Source organism: Podarcis pityusensis (assembly GCF_964106645.2).
Source record: "Podarcis pityusensis genome assembly, chromosome: 3".
NCBI lineage: Eukaryota > Metazoa > Chordata > Lepidosauria > Squamata > Lacertidae > Podarcis > Podarcis pityusensis.
In genome coordinates this window covers 57,185,267-57,200,659 of record NC_138026.1, presented here as the reverse complement: position 1 = coordinate 57,200,659, position 15,393 = coordinate 57,185,267, and the positions used below count along the sequence as shown (strand labels likewise).

The following is a 15,393-nucleotide window of genomic DNA, read 5'->3' as shown; positions in this document are numbered from 1 at the left end:
TGTTTGTGAGAAGTAGGCCTTAATGTGGAATTGTATTACTATGCTAGAACCTGAGAAATTACCATGTACCTCTTTCCTGTCATAATTGCATTGTTCTTGTTTTATCAGACTGAATGTACCAAAATATTTATGAGGAAGTGTATTTGGCCCATTTGCTAATATGCCACTTAATACCTTCTGCAGTCTATCTAAATCCTGGCAGTGCCTGGAGAAAGCTATTTTGACAGGTTGGAACTGAGGCAGATTATACCAAAGGAAGTGAACTATTTACTCACAAACCTTTCAGCATATTCCATTGGAGTTCCAGTCAGCATAAGCAATGTGATTGAGAAATGTGCTCTGCAATGAACAGCTACCACCAGAAGGGAGGGGAAAGAAAGGGCAAGACAATTGTCCACAATTGCACTTCTATGGCACCACCTTTAGTCATAGATTTTGCATGCACAGCATAGCATGATCTACCTAGGGGAGTGAATAAAGCCAGCATCCAAAGTTTGGCTCCAAATCCTCGCCTGGGATAACTTCTGCGAAGTCAGTGGGGGTGCTATTTAGGCAACAATGCACAATACAAAGATGCTGTGTGAGACAAGGTGAGATAGGCTGGGCAAGCAATATTTGTGCTTCAAGCCCCAAAACCCATCCCCCATGGAAATAAAGACACAGTGGAGACAGAATTTAGGTTAAATGTTAATGGGCAAATTTGGGCCACAACTTTATTAAAATACACAAATGTGACTGGTATTGGCTTAGGCATTGGTATCAAACTATATCTGGCTCCTGCCCCACCCTGCAGGAAGTCTGGAAGGGTAAACAACCAGCAGGGGGATCTCCGTCAGTGTATATTGACTGGTGCTCACCCCTGGGGTTCCCAGGGGTCCTGGCATGGCCCTAGCCCCTCTCCGGGCTTCGGACGAGATCCAGACCCCCAGATTCCTTTAACGGAATACCCTATTCATTGGAGGGGCAGGTGATGGCCGCACCTCCCCTCCCCACATTCCCCTAAACCAATGCTTAACCACCAGACCTTACAAAGTTGTGACGATTGCTAAGAGGTAGGCAAAAACCAAGTTGCCACAGCCAATCTGCCACATTGGAAAAAATTCCTACCTGGCCCCCATTCCAAAAACAGGTGACCAACCGAAGTCCAAAGCAAGGCCAAACACGACCTAATTAATGGGCGGGTGGGCGGGTGTTCGGCTGTGCGAAGCAAAAGGAGGTCCCTACGTCGCGCCGCCAAATAGATACCCCCAACCTTGCCACGCTGCTGATTGGCTAAAGGCCATTGGAATAACTGTGGCACCACCGGCTTGGAGCAGTGCAAGCCCCGCCCACAAGCCGGTTAGGGAAGAGTTTAGGGGCCGAGCACAACATGGACCCTCTGTTAGGAGGACCCAACTTATGAAAAGGAACAGCAACAAGCTGAACCGTGTTGGAAAAGTGGCCTCTATGCTCAGGCTTTGGCCTGTGATGTCATATTGATGTTCATGAAGCTCTTGTAGGTCTGTCTGCTCTTCCTTCGCTTTTTCCCTTTGCCTGGTACTCAGTGGTGGCACAAAAGCTGAAGGCCAGCCTTTTATCTCATAGGTCACTGATTATTTCTCACAAAGGGCCATCTGTAGGCCTAAATCCTGATAACAGTCAAGTCGGTTTTGCTAAGACACTGAACCAAAAGCTTAAGGTGACATTGTACAAATGTGCTCTTATGCTTGGTGCAAGGGGAAGTAGAGTTCATAGCAGAGCTGAATCATAAGCACATACTTATCAGGCTTAATACATCCTTCAGACACACTCTTCTGTGACCCTCAATATGGAATGAAACACACATTTTTAATCTGATGGAAGCAAATGGGTGTTTTTGCACTGCCAAGGACTACATGGTTGACAATGTGTCTTGAAACCTAATTGGTTGGGAGGGGGAGAGAATAACCATTTAAAAATGAGTCAACAATATAAGTATTTTGAGCCAATCATTTCCTGTGGGTTCCTGAATGCTGAAAAACATCTGCTACAAATACATTACATTTTTTTCCTTCAAATGGCTTTTGACCACCAGAGTGACTACTCTACCTCAGAGAAGATAACAATTTTAAATACAAAAATATATAATATATCGTGACATGCAGATTACAGTTATGCTACTAAAACATTGGTTTTCCTACTGTGGTTGAGGGAGCTGCAATGCTCAGGGATTCCACGGCAGATGAGCAGGAATCCATGGTAGATGCTGATGTGGAAAGGGTTCCATGGTCTGAAGGCAAGCAAGTTTTTCTTTCAAGTCTTCATACCCATCCTGGGCAGTATAATTCTTACTTAACAAAGATGCTACACAACACTTTCTGGAATGATACAGACTTGTATTGTGGTGGAGAGAAGGGGAGTTTGATCCTCAGAGCAGGCACTGAAAATGCCCTTCTGCTGTTTGACCAACGCATTTGTAATGGAAAACAGAACGTCTGGAGTAAACAATTGCGATGGAAATCAAGTAGGAGAAAATAAACAGCTTCACAGAAGCCAGTGAGACTGCTAATACAAGTACATACCACAGACTTATGAGATCTTCCTGTAGTCTGTATATTCCTATGAAGTATGTGTTTTTAAGCACTATAGGTCAGTGCTTGACTGTGTATGATAGGAGTGCATGTTCAAACCAAATTCTATAAAACGGCCATGAAGTATGCAGAGGTCACATTGTTTCATGCCTTATGAATCTAAACCAGCTCCTTAAATTGTGCTGATCTGCTTGGCAACAGGCAGCCAGTGGAGACTTGGAATATTGTTCTTCTCTGCTCCAAGTGACCCCTCCACCCACCATGAGGTGGGGTCATTGAATTCCACACCAGCTGCAGCTGTTGAATAGTCTTCAAAGGCAACCACACAGAGTTCACAGCACACAGGCATTAAGGAAGATTGTTAGGTTTGATTCTCGTTCTCATTTAAAGTTTTGTCTTTTTTGGCAGGGCACTGTGAGTTTGATAATATTTTTCAAACTGCTCTTCTCTATTGAAAGAAGGCTTTTTTAAAACAATAAAAGATTGAGCCACAGCTATTATTTTGAAGTAGGAGAAAATATGTAGATTTTTTAAAAAATGTGGTGGAACGTTGCTATCCTATCTGTGCATCTGAAAATTCTCCAGGGAAAGAATGCTTCTAAGAAAGAAAGAAAAAAAGATGACTGCCTTTCAATAAAAGAAATCTAAAACTGGCTATTGTCACAGCTCTAATATTTACACAGGCTGCTCTGGCAAGTTTTAAAAACTGGGCTCCACTATAAAACCTAAAAATGTCCTGGACACAAAGTTGTTTACATATAATATGAGAAGATATAAAGTTACAGGGCTGGGGATTGGAAGAGATTCTAAAACCATCCTCCGTGTGCTGACGTCACATGGAAACCAGCTGTTGGGATGATGCTAAACGGAACCGTTCTTCAGTTTGCAAAAAGTTGCAAAGTTGATCTAATAGAGTTCCAAGAGCTCTCCTGGTTGAGAAGCTGATTATTTTTCCTTTCTTTGAACAATTTCAGTATTTTCAGAACTGGAAGACTTTCACTGCTTTCACTACTACTTCACATTTGGACTGAAATACTTCTGAAAGGTTTTTTTCCCTCTATAAAAGGTAAGGTTTTTCTCCTACTTTAAACCTCATTGTTGTTTTATACTCATTTTTAGACTATGAGAATTTAAAAAAACATAAAATGAGAAGGGGCTCTAGCATTGTGTCCAACAGCTTATTTTGACATCTGTCTAGTTTTTCCTCTTGATGTGAATGTAGGTCAGTAATCATCTTACTAAGAAATGGATTATTTAAGGAAAGGCTGGGTGCACTTTTTGACAGAGGAAGTTTTTTTATTTATTTAATCATTTGGCTCTTGATTTTCACAGCCTGAGTCTTGGATGCGTGTGTTCAAGTGCACAGTAGCTGGCTGCAGTTGTGATCAAAAGTAACTGTTTTGTAGCATGTACCTAACTATCTAGCACAGCTGAATGGCTGTGTTGCTGATAAATCAAAAGACGGCTCTCCCAGAGAGCTGACTTGTGCAGCCACTTTTGTTCATCTCCGTTAAAACATAACACCTCCTTGGCTGATGTCACCATCTGTTATTTTTAGCTGCTGCCGTCCGTGCCCCAGAAGGGTATTTATTTCAAACTATTTGGACTTGTATGTGTGTTTGTATGCAGAGAGAGTGGGATAGAAGGAGAGTATAATGCTATACGGTTTTGCTTTGTTTTTTTAAAAAAGAAAAACTTGTTTGCTTGACATAGGAAACAACCAGTGGTGCAGATGTCATTGATTGTTGGCATACAGTTTACTGATGTATTGAGCTGCTGACCTTGTCTAGGACATGTTGAAAAGGATGGACGCCCTGCTGTTCCCCAAGGGAAACAAAAGCTGTGTCACACCCTGCATGTTAGCTATTTCTTTTAAAAGGAAAAGGCTTCCTATTTACATGGAGAATGAGCTTTGATGTAAATTATCTGCCATGATTCTTCAACCAAGCCTTTTTTTAATTTTTCCCTGACCACATGGGTACAAATAATACAGGAAAGGGAAATTTAATTCTGCTCTCCCAGGGAAGAAAGGATCATCTGAGGAGAATAAGAGATGGAGATAAGGGACAGTCCCCTAAGGAATTTATCCACCATAATACCAGCTTGAGAATTTGGTACAAAATTAAACAGTGACCCAGTTTTCCACATGTAAATGTCATGCTTGAGGGTCGGTATCCATGGGAGCAATTAGCAAGAAAATGTGGCAGATCCATAAGCAGCACTGGGAGCAAGTGAAGAGAACATGAATGAAAAGGGAGAAGATATATAAAAACGGGGCAGTATCCAGCATTGTGTGAGGAGGCCTCCCCTTACTCTCCACCCTCCTGCAGTTCCCCAACGCTCCGAAACAGTTTGGAGGGGGGTGCATATGAGGCTGCAGGGGGAGGGAGAGGAAGGAGGAGTTTTGTTGTGCAAGTGGAAGTCTGTTCTGCTAGCAGATGGGCACAGTTGGATATCACCCAAAGTGTTGCTTGGTTGGGCCATCTGGATGTGTTTCACTAAGTTGGCCTTCAAGGACAATGACCACTTTGCTCAATCCTTCTAGTACTATAACGTGATTAATTTGCAAAATGCTTCACAGCTTTTATTGCTGTTACCTTCACAGTAACCCTGCAAGTAGGGTAACTTTTGTTCCCGTTTTACAGAGGAGAAGCTGGAGGTCACAAAAGTGACTTGCCACAGAATGAATCTCAACTAGAAGAGGGACTTGGATCCAGGTTTTCTGAGTCCAAGGCAATTCTCTAACAAGGGGTCCATCTGACATGTGCTAATCTGCTGAGAGTGCTTGGGGTAAAGCGGGACCTGTCATAGGGCAAAAGTTTGAGTTATGTGACCTCCAGCTCCTTCCAACCATCCCATTCTATGTTACATGTAATGCAATGACTCCCGTGGTGCTCTTCCAGAACTTGATTGCATTTGGATGGTCTCCAGTGTGGTTTCAGAAATGTAGTTTGGTGGGAAACAGATTGTACACTGGAAGGATTGCTTTAAGCAACCAAGTAATAATTGCAGAAATGCTTTGTGCTCCCTTGTTCTACATCTACTGAGCTTCGCTGCAAAAGCATGCATTGCAAGAGTGCAATCAATACACATTAAGGTGAAATGCATTATATTTGTGCTTGTCCTGTAATGCATCTATACCTTAATGCTTCTCAAGATCATTGCTTTTTTCACATTGCCTTATTTTATTGCTTTGCACGGGAACCTGCAGATTGACCAGTCTTCATACAGTTGAAGTCAAAGTAATAAAAGTCTTGTAATTCATCTGAATAAGTCTGCTCAGAGGTAACTGTAGCACCCCTCCAAATACTGTGCAGCTTCATTTTGTTAGAAAACCAAACCTAGTGATTTTACATTATTGTAAACTTTTAAAAATATTGAAATGGCTGCACAAGCTCTATTTCAAATGACATTTAGACTGCAAATGAGCTTTCAGGGCAGTGGAAACTTTATGTAAGAATTTGTTTTTGAGCAACAGTCATTTCAGCCCCTGGCAGTCAGCTAGAACTTTGGCCTAAGAAATTGTGGAAGCTTTATCTGCTGACTGTTTCCTAGTTGAAGCCAAGACCTTTGCTTAAACAATCAGTCCCTCTTGGCCACTCCTCATTTTTTTATTAAGAATATTGTGTTGTATTTGAACAGCTCAGTTACCAGCAGTGACCCTCATTTGTAATAAAGCTGCCCTGAATTTTTTCCTGGCAGGTATAAACACAAAAGAATTTACTGGATCCAGAGTCAGCTTTGGAAAGTGAAGCAAAGAGAGGAGAAAAGAGCGAGCCCTTTGGAGCTTCAGAGTCCTGTGAAATGTCTGGGTGAGATCCAGAAAAAGAAGGGCTTAAATGTTTCATCACGCAGGTGAGAGACACTCAGTAGCATACATATGATTTTGAAGAGGAACAATAAGGAATTTGTCATCCCTTCTCACGCTGCAAATACATACTTGTCTAGGGCTACTTTCCTTCCCCAAGAAATATATTATTTATTTATTGGTTTCATTTATAGATCACTCATCATGTTGACGTAACCCCTGGGTGGTTTCCAACTTATAAAAATATGAAACTAAGAGGCAGGCAACAAAACACCAATCAAAAATATACTTATTTGTCACTGAGGTAGCAAGCCTGTGTCTAGGTTGTGTTGCTTAGGAATGTAAGGAGAACACAAGGGTCATCTAGTCCAACCTCCTGCAATGCAGAAATCTCAGGAGGGCAAAGGAGGCCTTTGGAAGTGACAGATGTTTCCTTCTGGTAGCTCTAAACTGCAGCAGAGGAAGCTGCTTGGGCTCCTGGGGTGGCATGCCCGGGTGCGGGGCGAGCCACCCATAGGGGCGGGGCACACCGTGGGGCCTCCAGAGTCTGCCTGCCTCCTCCCACTCAGCTGCCCTACACCTGGGGGGGAGGCAGCAGGTGGACCGTTTGGGCAGCACAGAGCCTGCGTGAGCCCAAGCCACCTCGTCTCTCCCAGGAGAGACGCATGGCTCAGGCACGCTGCAGGCCCCACAGTGAGTGCCGCCCGGCATTTTGTCACCCCCTTCAGTGGTGACACCCAGGGCGGACCGCACCCACCGCACCCCCCTTCCTCCACCCCTGGCTCTAGATATTGTTTGTGGCTGCCAAGCAAGACTGCTTTCCATAGTCTTGAGGGGGTGAGAGAATTTCCCTAAGCAACTTCCTTGACTTCTTGGCATGTACAGTGAAGGACACAAGGGGTGGGGTGAAAGGGGTGCCCCCTAAGCCCCAAACCACATTGTGAAATGAACTCAATCTCATCTATGATTTGCACACATATAGAGTCTGCTCAGAAGGACTACAGAGTGCACATAGGCCATGCAGGGTCAGTGCGTGTCATCCCAACCCTATAAATCTGTTTTACAAACAAACCAGGGCTTTGGTGAACCGTCGTTCAAAGAAATGTAGGGAGGAATTCAATATACGATATACGATATCTTTATTGTCATTGTCCCATGCAGAACAATGAAATTGAAAAACTACATAAAACTACATAAAAACTACATAAAACTACCACAAAACTACATAAAACTGCATAAAACTACATAAAACTACTACAAAACTACATAAAACTTTCAAAAACCCCTAAAAACTCTAAAACCCTATTTTAAAATACACTATACTATAGAGACTCCTTATGCTGCGTTTAGAACCAGAATTGCATTTGCGTAGAAACTGTTTTTCAGGCGGCTAGTCCTGGTCTTTATATCCCTATACCTATGCGGCGCTGTGGCAATTGTTCTGTCAGCACAAGCATTTTAGCTTGGCAGGCGAAACATTTTCCTTGTACGTTGTTCTGGGGGTCCTCCCCCTCCCAGAGCCAATTGGGGGGCACAGGAGAAGGAGATGGGGAGAAGCACTGTTGTGCTAGCACAAATTATTGTGTGGGATTCTGTTAGTGGACTTGTTAATTGAATCAAGCTTATATAATCTTTTTTTGTGTGTTTGGGGTTGGGACATCAGAAATATACAGTAGCATTTTTTTTTTAGCCCCCATAAGGAAGGCCTAAAACCTTATTATGGTCATCCTTTCTCCAGCCTTGACAATGTTGGTTTGAATTCAGAAAATAAAATCATAGTATGATTCTAAGCATGAAGAGCATCCTTATTGTGGGATGGAGATAGGTAGACTACAGGGAAGCAGTAGACCACTGACCAATAATCACCTGGTGACTGTTGGTTGCTGGGATATTGGTCTGATCCTGCAAGCTATCTCTTATATTCTTAAGCAGTAATGAATACTCAAAAACACTTAAGACGGATGAGCTCTGCACAGTTAATATACGTGGTTGGCTGTGGGGATTCTTGTGAAGCAAAAGTATAGATTCTGCAAGACTGAAGTCAGTCTACCATTGTCGTATAGATCGCCCCTCCGTGTGTCTGTGTGTGTGTGTATTTGTTTATTGGGAAGAGCAGGTGGAGAGACTGACTGCATCAGTTCCAAGTCATCTTCATTAGCAAACTTACTATCTTTAGATTCTTGGCTGCTTTGTCAACAGAGTGTGAGATAGTAGGACATGGACTGTGTCTTGGTCATTCCAGGCCTAGCAAGGTTGGAGGGTTTTGATTTCCACTGCTAGGCACCAGGGAGAACAGAGGTTGCTCAGCATTACCTTGCAAGACTGAGTATCACAATCCTGGACAGCTGCTCACGTTTGAATGTGTACTTTTTATTTTAATGAAAATAAAATTTAATTTAATTTCTTAATTTAGACAAATAGCGGATCTTTTGGTGATTATGCCACACATCTTTTTTTTGCATAGGTTTTAAAATTATTTGTATTTTGTAAAAATATGTTTAAAAGATAAAGACAAAGAAACTACTTTTCCAAATACAACATTGCAAATGCAAAAATGTAATACTTAAATAAGTCAATCAATTGTGCTTGTGTTCTGATAGACCAAATGCTTAATTTTATGGCATTGCTAATCTATAGACATGTATCTCTGTCTAGATTATTTTTCTTCCAACATAATGTATGTTTTCCATAAAGTTAATCAGAGTCATTCATAAAGTTAATCAGAGCTTTGGTGCTGAACCATGTCTTAATAATAGTAAGTAGTTTACCCATCATAACATTCCATATCTTTCTGCACCATGCTTCTACAATAAGCATTTTTGCACCTGCTAAGAAATTACTTACCAAGATCCTGTGCCTGCTTTTAATTAAATTGTGCAAATCATGTAAATGTCTGGCAAATATAGATTATGCAGCTCCTGTTTCATCTTTGAAACATCTTCCGAGAACCTTGTACGGTTTTGCAAAACCATTAGAAATATTTAAAAAATCAACATGTTCAGCATTGCATTTTTAGTAGTCTTGTGCATGTAAAATACCACTGGAGTAAAATAAAAATAAAAAGGCAGTTCCTGCATATGTTGAGATTACAGGAGTTGTCATGCATTTGCTCTTTCTCCACAGATTTTGAATTTTCTCCATTTCCATTTTGCCAGAGATTAAGAGCAGAATCCAAACTCACACCTACCCTTCCTGCCAGCTGCCATGCTGGATGATCAAGCCCAGTTCTTGCAGCAGTCCAATTCCATCATGTGATGACAGTGAGATTGGCTTGGAATCCAGTGGATCCCAGGCCAGCTGAGTCCTCCCATTGGAAGGCCCTGTTTCAGAGCTTTCTCTGGTCTCCACTAGTGAAAAATCCACCTGTGTATTGCTTGTTCAGCAGGAGGCCAGCTCAGGCAGGACAACTGAGCAGATTGCTCTGTTGTTGTATTGTGTGTATTTTAAAGCAAGAGGTATAGAATTATACTTTGCAACCAACCTTTAATGCAGCTTGGTTGATTTCCCTGTTTCTTTGCTCTTCTCCTTTGTGCTTGACCCAAAAGCTGGAGCCAGAGGCAAGTAAGGCTTGCTGTTCCGTAACTCCCACACATTCCAGGAAAGTCTTAGAAGAGATAAGAGGTGCACGGACATTCCTCTGTTTGGCCACTGCAGCTATGGACCTACGGACACAACTGGAGAGCACAACTGAGAGGAACTGGAATAAAGAGAAGATGGAGCTTCTGGAGCGCTTTGACAATGAAAGGAAAGAGTGGGAATGCCAGTGGAAGGTCATGCAGAAGAAAATAGAAGAGGTATTTTTGGGTTCTTTTCCATGTCAGCAACTAACATGATGATACTGTCTTAAGCAAAGTCCCAAAAACTTAAGATGATTTCACCAAAGAATCCACAGGGTTGGAATGAATCAGCCATTGTGTCTATGCCACTGTTCAGAAGCAGGGGGAGTTCTTCAGGCACCACTTATTGTATAAACATTGAAGCATGATGCCTTTTGGGACATTGCTGTAGAAAGCATGCTAATGCTAACATGATATTGATGCCAGAAAGGGTGTTGGAAGAATTTGCACTGTGCTTTTAAAACTAAAGGGGTCATGAGCATACCCTTGTATTATGGAACAGCAATCCATGCAAAAAAAAGATGCCACGAAGCAAGCTGTGGCCCTGCAAGTGCTGTTGGACTACAATTTCCATCATGCCTGGTCATGAAGTCCAACACACTCTGGGGTGCCACAGACTGCCCACCCCAAATCTAGGTGTGCCTTTTTGGACATTGCTTTCTGAGATTAACATTGACCAATCTTGTTTATTAGCATGTAAAGGAATGTCTTGAATTGGAATCCAGGGACACGAGAGCAGGACACATTTATTCTGGCTCAGCCCTGCTATATTTATTGATGGCATTCAGTAGCAAGAGAGTACAATAAACAACATACCACAGGCTAGACACAAACTGTATTTATACACCCTTTACTCATTCGTTCTCTGCCAGTCTTCGCACAGTTCTAACCCACGGGACGAGTTTAGTATAATTATTGCTGATGCTCCCTTGAGTTGCCATTTTAGCAGTGTATTTTGTTTACCAGGACATGGAATTTATTCCTGCTGGTGATTCTGTATCTGCTTTGTTGGTTTCCCACATTCACACTATGTGTCTGCATTGATTCATCTGCCTGGTGGTTTGCAGCTGAGGTGGCTGATACACCCCACTGGATCTCTGCCATTTTGTGCCTTCAGAGTGAAGTGTAGCTGTTTAACAAGCTCCCTGACCTCTTAGCTGTATTCCTTGTAATGAGGATGCCACTGCTTTGCCCATCAGATCTTTCGTTTGTCCATGGAAGAGCATCACCATTCCATATTATAGTTGTTGCCTTGCTAAATCTGTAAACTGATTTGAGATGAAAAGGTAGAATTTGAAGAGGGAGGTGAAATTGATATCTGTCAGTCACTGCAGAGGCAAAATGCAGAAGAGCCACCAGTTGTTATATCTGTCTGTTCCCCTTGCAAAGGAAGCCTAACAGGCTGTTGTGCAATCTGTGCCTATGGTGGTAGAGGTCACAGTTGAACTCATGCTTCCCATAGCAATTGGTCAGGAATCCTTAGGGATACTGCTTCCAAGTCTGAGAACGAATGGAAGAGCAGCTAGAACCATGCTGGATGAGGCCAAAGACCCATCTATTATTATATTATTTATTAAATTTATATACCACCTTTCATCCAAGGATCACAGGTCAGTTTACAATATAAGAACACAAAACTACATAACATAGTAACAAACTAAAACAGTAACCACACACACAGTCGAGTCCTGTGCTCATAGTGGATAACCTGGTGCCGATTGGAAGCCCACAAATAGGATCTGAGTGGCTCTTCTGCTCTGCTTCTCATATCATATGCCTTCTCTACATAGCCTTGTACCAATTATCATGTCCTATTGTGGTGCACCATGTCTTCGGCTTGGTTTTGATGTCCAAGAGTTGGCCCAGCTGGGAGATGCTTCATTTGAGAGTTAGTGTGGTACAATAGGAATCTTTTCAGACCTTGTTCCAGTATGCAACAGCCACATACTCATGTGCTTTATGTTTGAAACCGACACCATTTTTGGAAATTGCAGTACTTCCTTGTGAAAAGAAATGATGCTGTAGCAAAAAAAGTTCCAGATATTCCAGCCCACCAAGGAATTCAGACTTTGGAGTCTGATGGCACAAGCTCAACATGAAAACAGATATCATCCTTTGTTCATCAAGCTGGTAAGATCACTGTGGTCTAATAGATTTTTTGTTTCCTTTCCAGCTTTACCAGGAGGTAAAATTAAGGCGTGAGAGCAATATGAATGCCTCTGAGACTAAGGCCATTCATAGCAAGGCACAGACACGACCCATACATTCCTCCTCTTCAGTATGGAGTGACACACCAGGACTGAACTCTTGTTCAGCAGACAAAGAGAGTTTTCTCGTCAAGACAGAAAAGGAGAGCAAGGATGCAAAAAACAAGGGAAGAAACCATGCTTTTGCAAATGATACTCTGGCCTTTGAGAGTTACAAGGAATCTGAAGATTGCCCAGGCTTGAAAACAACCAAGAATTACACACAGGATCTCAATATTGTGAGTAAACCAGTAATGGGTATTTCAATTAGGGAAAGTGAAGGTAGCTCAGGCTTCAACCTCTTACATGTCAACACTTTTTTATAAGTGGCTGTTTAATGGATGGACTTGATGTGTTCAGCTCATCTGAGTCTATTCCGAGTCCACTGGAAGGTGACAAGATCAGATCAGCCTGTCCTGAGCTGAACTGAATATGTGTGAAAACATGCTAACTACAGATCTAAGAAAATGAATGTCACGCTGCCCTCTGTCCCCAAAATATATCTCCTGGGTGCTGAGGATTCCAGAACTTGTCAGTCAAGCCATGCAGACTCTTCTGTTTGCTGTTTTTTGTTTAAAATATTTGATAGCATAGCCTTTTTGCTGCAGTTTGTGGTCTGGTTTAGACATAACACTGATTTGCTGGGAACTGTCACTTGTAAGTAGGAAGTCAACCTCAAAAATAAGTGCCCTCTGCGATTCCTCCTTTCCCATGTGGTAGTTTCTCCCGGTTATTCCTTTTCTTGCTTTGCCATTACATATCAATTCAAGTGACGATTAGCATAAAAACAGATTCCTTCATACCTGTGATTTCCAGAAATTACAATTACAATTTCCAATTTGTAGGAGGACCTGGGCTGATGACCAAGTCTTGGGGAGAGGGGAAGATGCTTTGGAAAGGGAAGGAGGAGGAAGTGAGGCAAGGTTGTGGCCTGTTCATAAGGCTAACTCCTGATTCGGTAAACCATGGTGTGCAAGGTTTTTGCTTTATTTATTTGCCTTTTTACAAAAAGTACTCAAGGTGTCTTGCAGCAGAATAAAACATCAAAATCACAGACATAACAACACAATAATGTAAATAGCAGATAGGAGAAGTTATGGCACTACCAGGTCTGTATCTTTTGTGATGTGGCTCTTCTTTAATTACCTCTGAAATGGAAAACATAGGCTACAGCTGTGCTTACAGCTGTTCTAGAAATTTGATAAGAACCTGATCACACTAAAAGATTGCTATTTGCATTTCTAGGCTCTTAAAGAACTTGCCAAAGTAAGCGAAGACTTGTGCAGCTACCAAGAGGAAATCCGCAAGAAGTCCAACCACAAAAGGTATCACTACATTAGATGTTCTTACTTGGGCACATTGGAGACACAGGGCCACATACAAACAACTGGGAAATGTTGAATGTGAGCTGGAGAAATGTGCACAATACTTCAGTCTTTAATCGGGGTGGAGACTCTGTGGCCCTCCAAATGTTGGACTCCAACTCCCATCAGCCCCAGCCAGCATGGTCAAGGATGATGAGACCTGTAGTTCAGCCTCATCTGGGCAGGGAAGGCACAGGTCCCCCATCATCACTTTAAGTGTCCTTGGATCCTTGCCAAAAATATATACAAACATCACTCAGGTTAGCCAGTTCTTCTGGGGGATGCTGGTGGGCCCCTAGGATAGTTCTCTTAAGGGATCAAAGATGAGATTACAAGAACCTTGGGCAATGATGTGTTTTGTTATGTTGTGCTGCTGATTTGGTACCCTGGCATGTTGAAAAGAAAGAGATTTCAAGATATTTGCTGTGTAGAATGATCACACTCCTCATGGGCTTCATAAAGGTGTGGGCCTATTGATATAGGTAGGTAGGTAGGTAGGTAGGTAAACAAACAAACAAACAGAACATGGACTGAGTCCCCACTTCAAGTCCTACATTGACATTCTGAAACTGTTGCTGGACTGATTTGTGTAATGGAGAGAATAGTTAAATCACTGCTGATTAATATAAAATATTTTTCTTACATATGTAGAAAGAAGTTGTTTCCTTTCCTGGGAGAATCTGCCGAAACTGAAAATGCACTGATCACGCAAGAGATGAACCATGTGCGTAACCATGACCCACAAACAGTTTCAATTGCATTTGATACAGAAGAGCAAAACAACAAGAAGAACTTGATGGGCATTAGCAGGTGTTCAAAGGAGATGCCATCGAGCGCTCTTGCTGGAGTTGAGAAAACAGGCTTTTTTCCCTGGCAGAAAAGAGAAGCCCCTCCTGTTCCTCCAAGAAGCACTTCCCGGCACTTGGCCAGCTCTCTCGCACAGGTTTCTGAAGCATTAGCAAAAGAAACAGGGCACAAAAGCAGTTGCGAGACCCAGGAGGACCAGGAAGAAAGTGCATTGACTCGCCTGCCTTTTGCAAAGCAATGTGATGCTCCAATGCCACTGACAAATGAATGGAAATCTGTTAGTGGGCCTGCTATGGCTACCACGGTACCCACTGAGAAAAGGGATCAGTCCCTTGAATGCAAGCTGCCTGCAGGATTTTCTCATAACACTTGGTCTCATGATGCAAGTAAGGTTGGGAATAGTCCTAAAAAGGACTCTGCCTCACATTCTGTCCAGAAGAGCTGTTCTGACGGAAATATGGTGCCCCAGAAACAACAGCATCCTATATCGCAAAGCAGTGTGCATTATAGCAGTGACTTATATGCCCCTGTGTGCAACACCCTGGGTGATTCTGGCTATGGAACTGGAAAGACTCAACGAAATGAAACGCTGGAGGCAAAAATTGACGAGTTCAACAGAACAGTGTTTCACACAGATAAAGGCCACAAGTGTGTGGAACGGAACCCAGTGGTGCCAGTGCTGTCTGGAGACCCCAAACCCCGCCCCATAGTTCAGGACAGTGTGACCAGCAGGGTGCAAAAGGAAGAGCCAGCCTGTGCTCTTAATCCCATGCTCTCTTCAAAAATGGACGAGAAAGCCTCCAAGCCCAGCAAAAATGCCAAAGCCACAGGGCAGCAGAGGCAGCTCAATGGACTCCTAAGTGGTTACCAGCATATGCTCCATGAACACGACTGGAAGCCAAGCAATTTGTCCGGCCGGCCACGATCCGCAGACTCCAGATCCAACTATGGGGTCGTCGAGAAGCTTCTGAAGAACTATGAAAAGTCAACCGCTGCATGGAA

At 42.7% G+C, this 15,393-nt stretch overlaps 1 protein-coding gene across 5 annotated transcripts in view; it reads left to right on the top strand.

The window, feature by feature from the left end:
* MTCL3 (MTCL family member 3) overlaps window positions 1–9,970 on the top strand; it is a 35,217-nt gene extending 25,247 nt beyond the window's left edge. For all 5 annotated transcript variants that reach the window (XM_080999573.1, XM_080999576.1, XM_080999574.1 and 2 more), the window contains exons 8-10: window positions 3,524–3,615; window positions 6,252–6,404; window positions 9,903–9,970. The gene's annotated coding sequence lies outside the window, so the exon portion shown is untranslated. The remainder of the gene's footprint in view (window positions 1–3,523; window positions 3,616–6,251; window positions 6,405–9,902) is intronic.
* The last annotated feature ends 5,423 nt before the right edge of the window (window positions 9,971–15,393 follow it).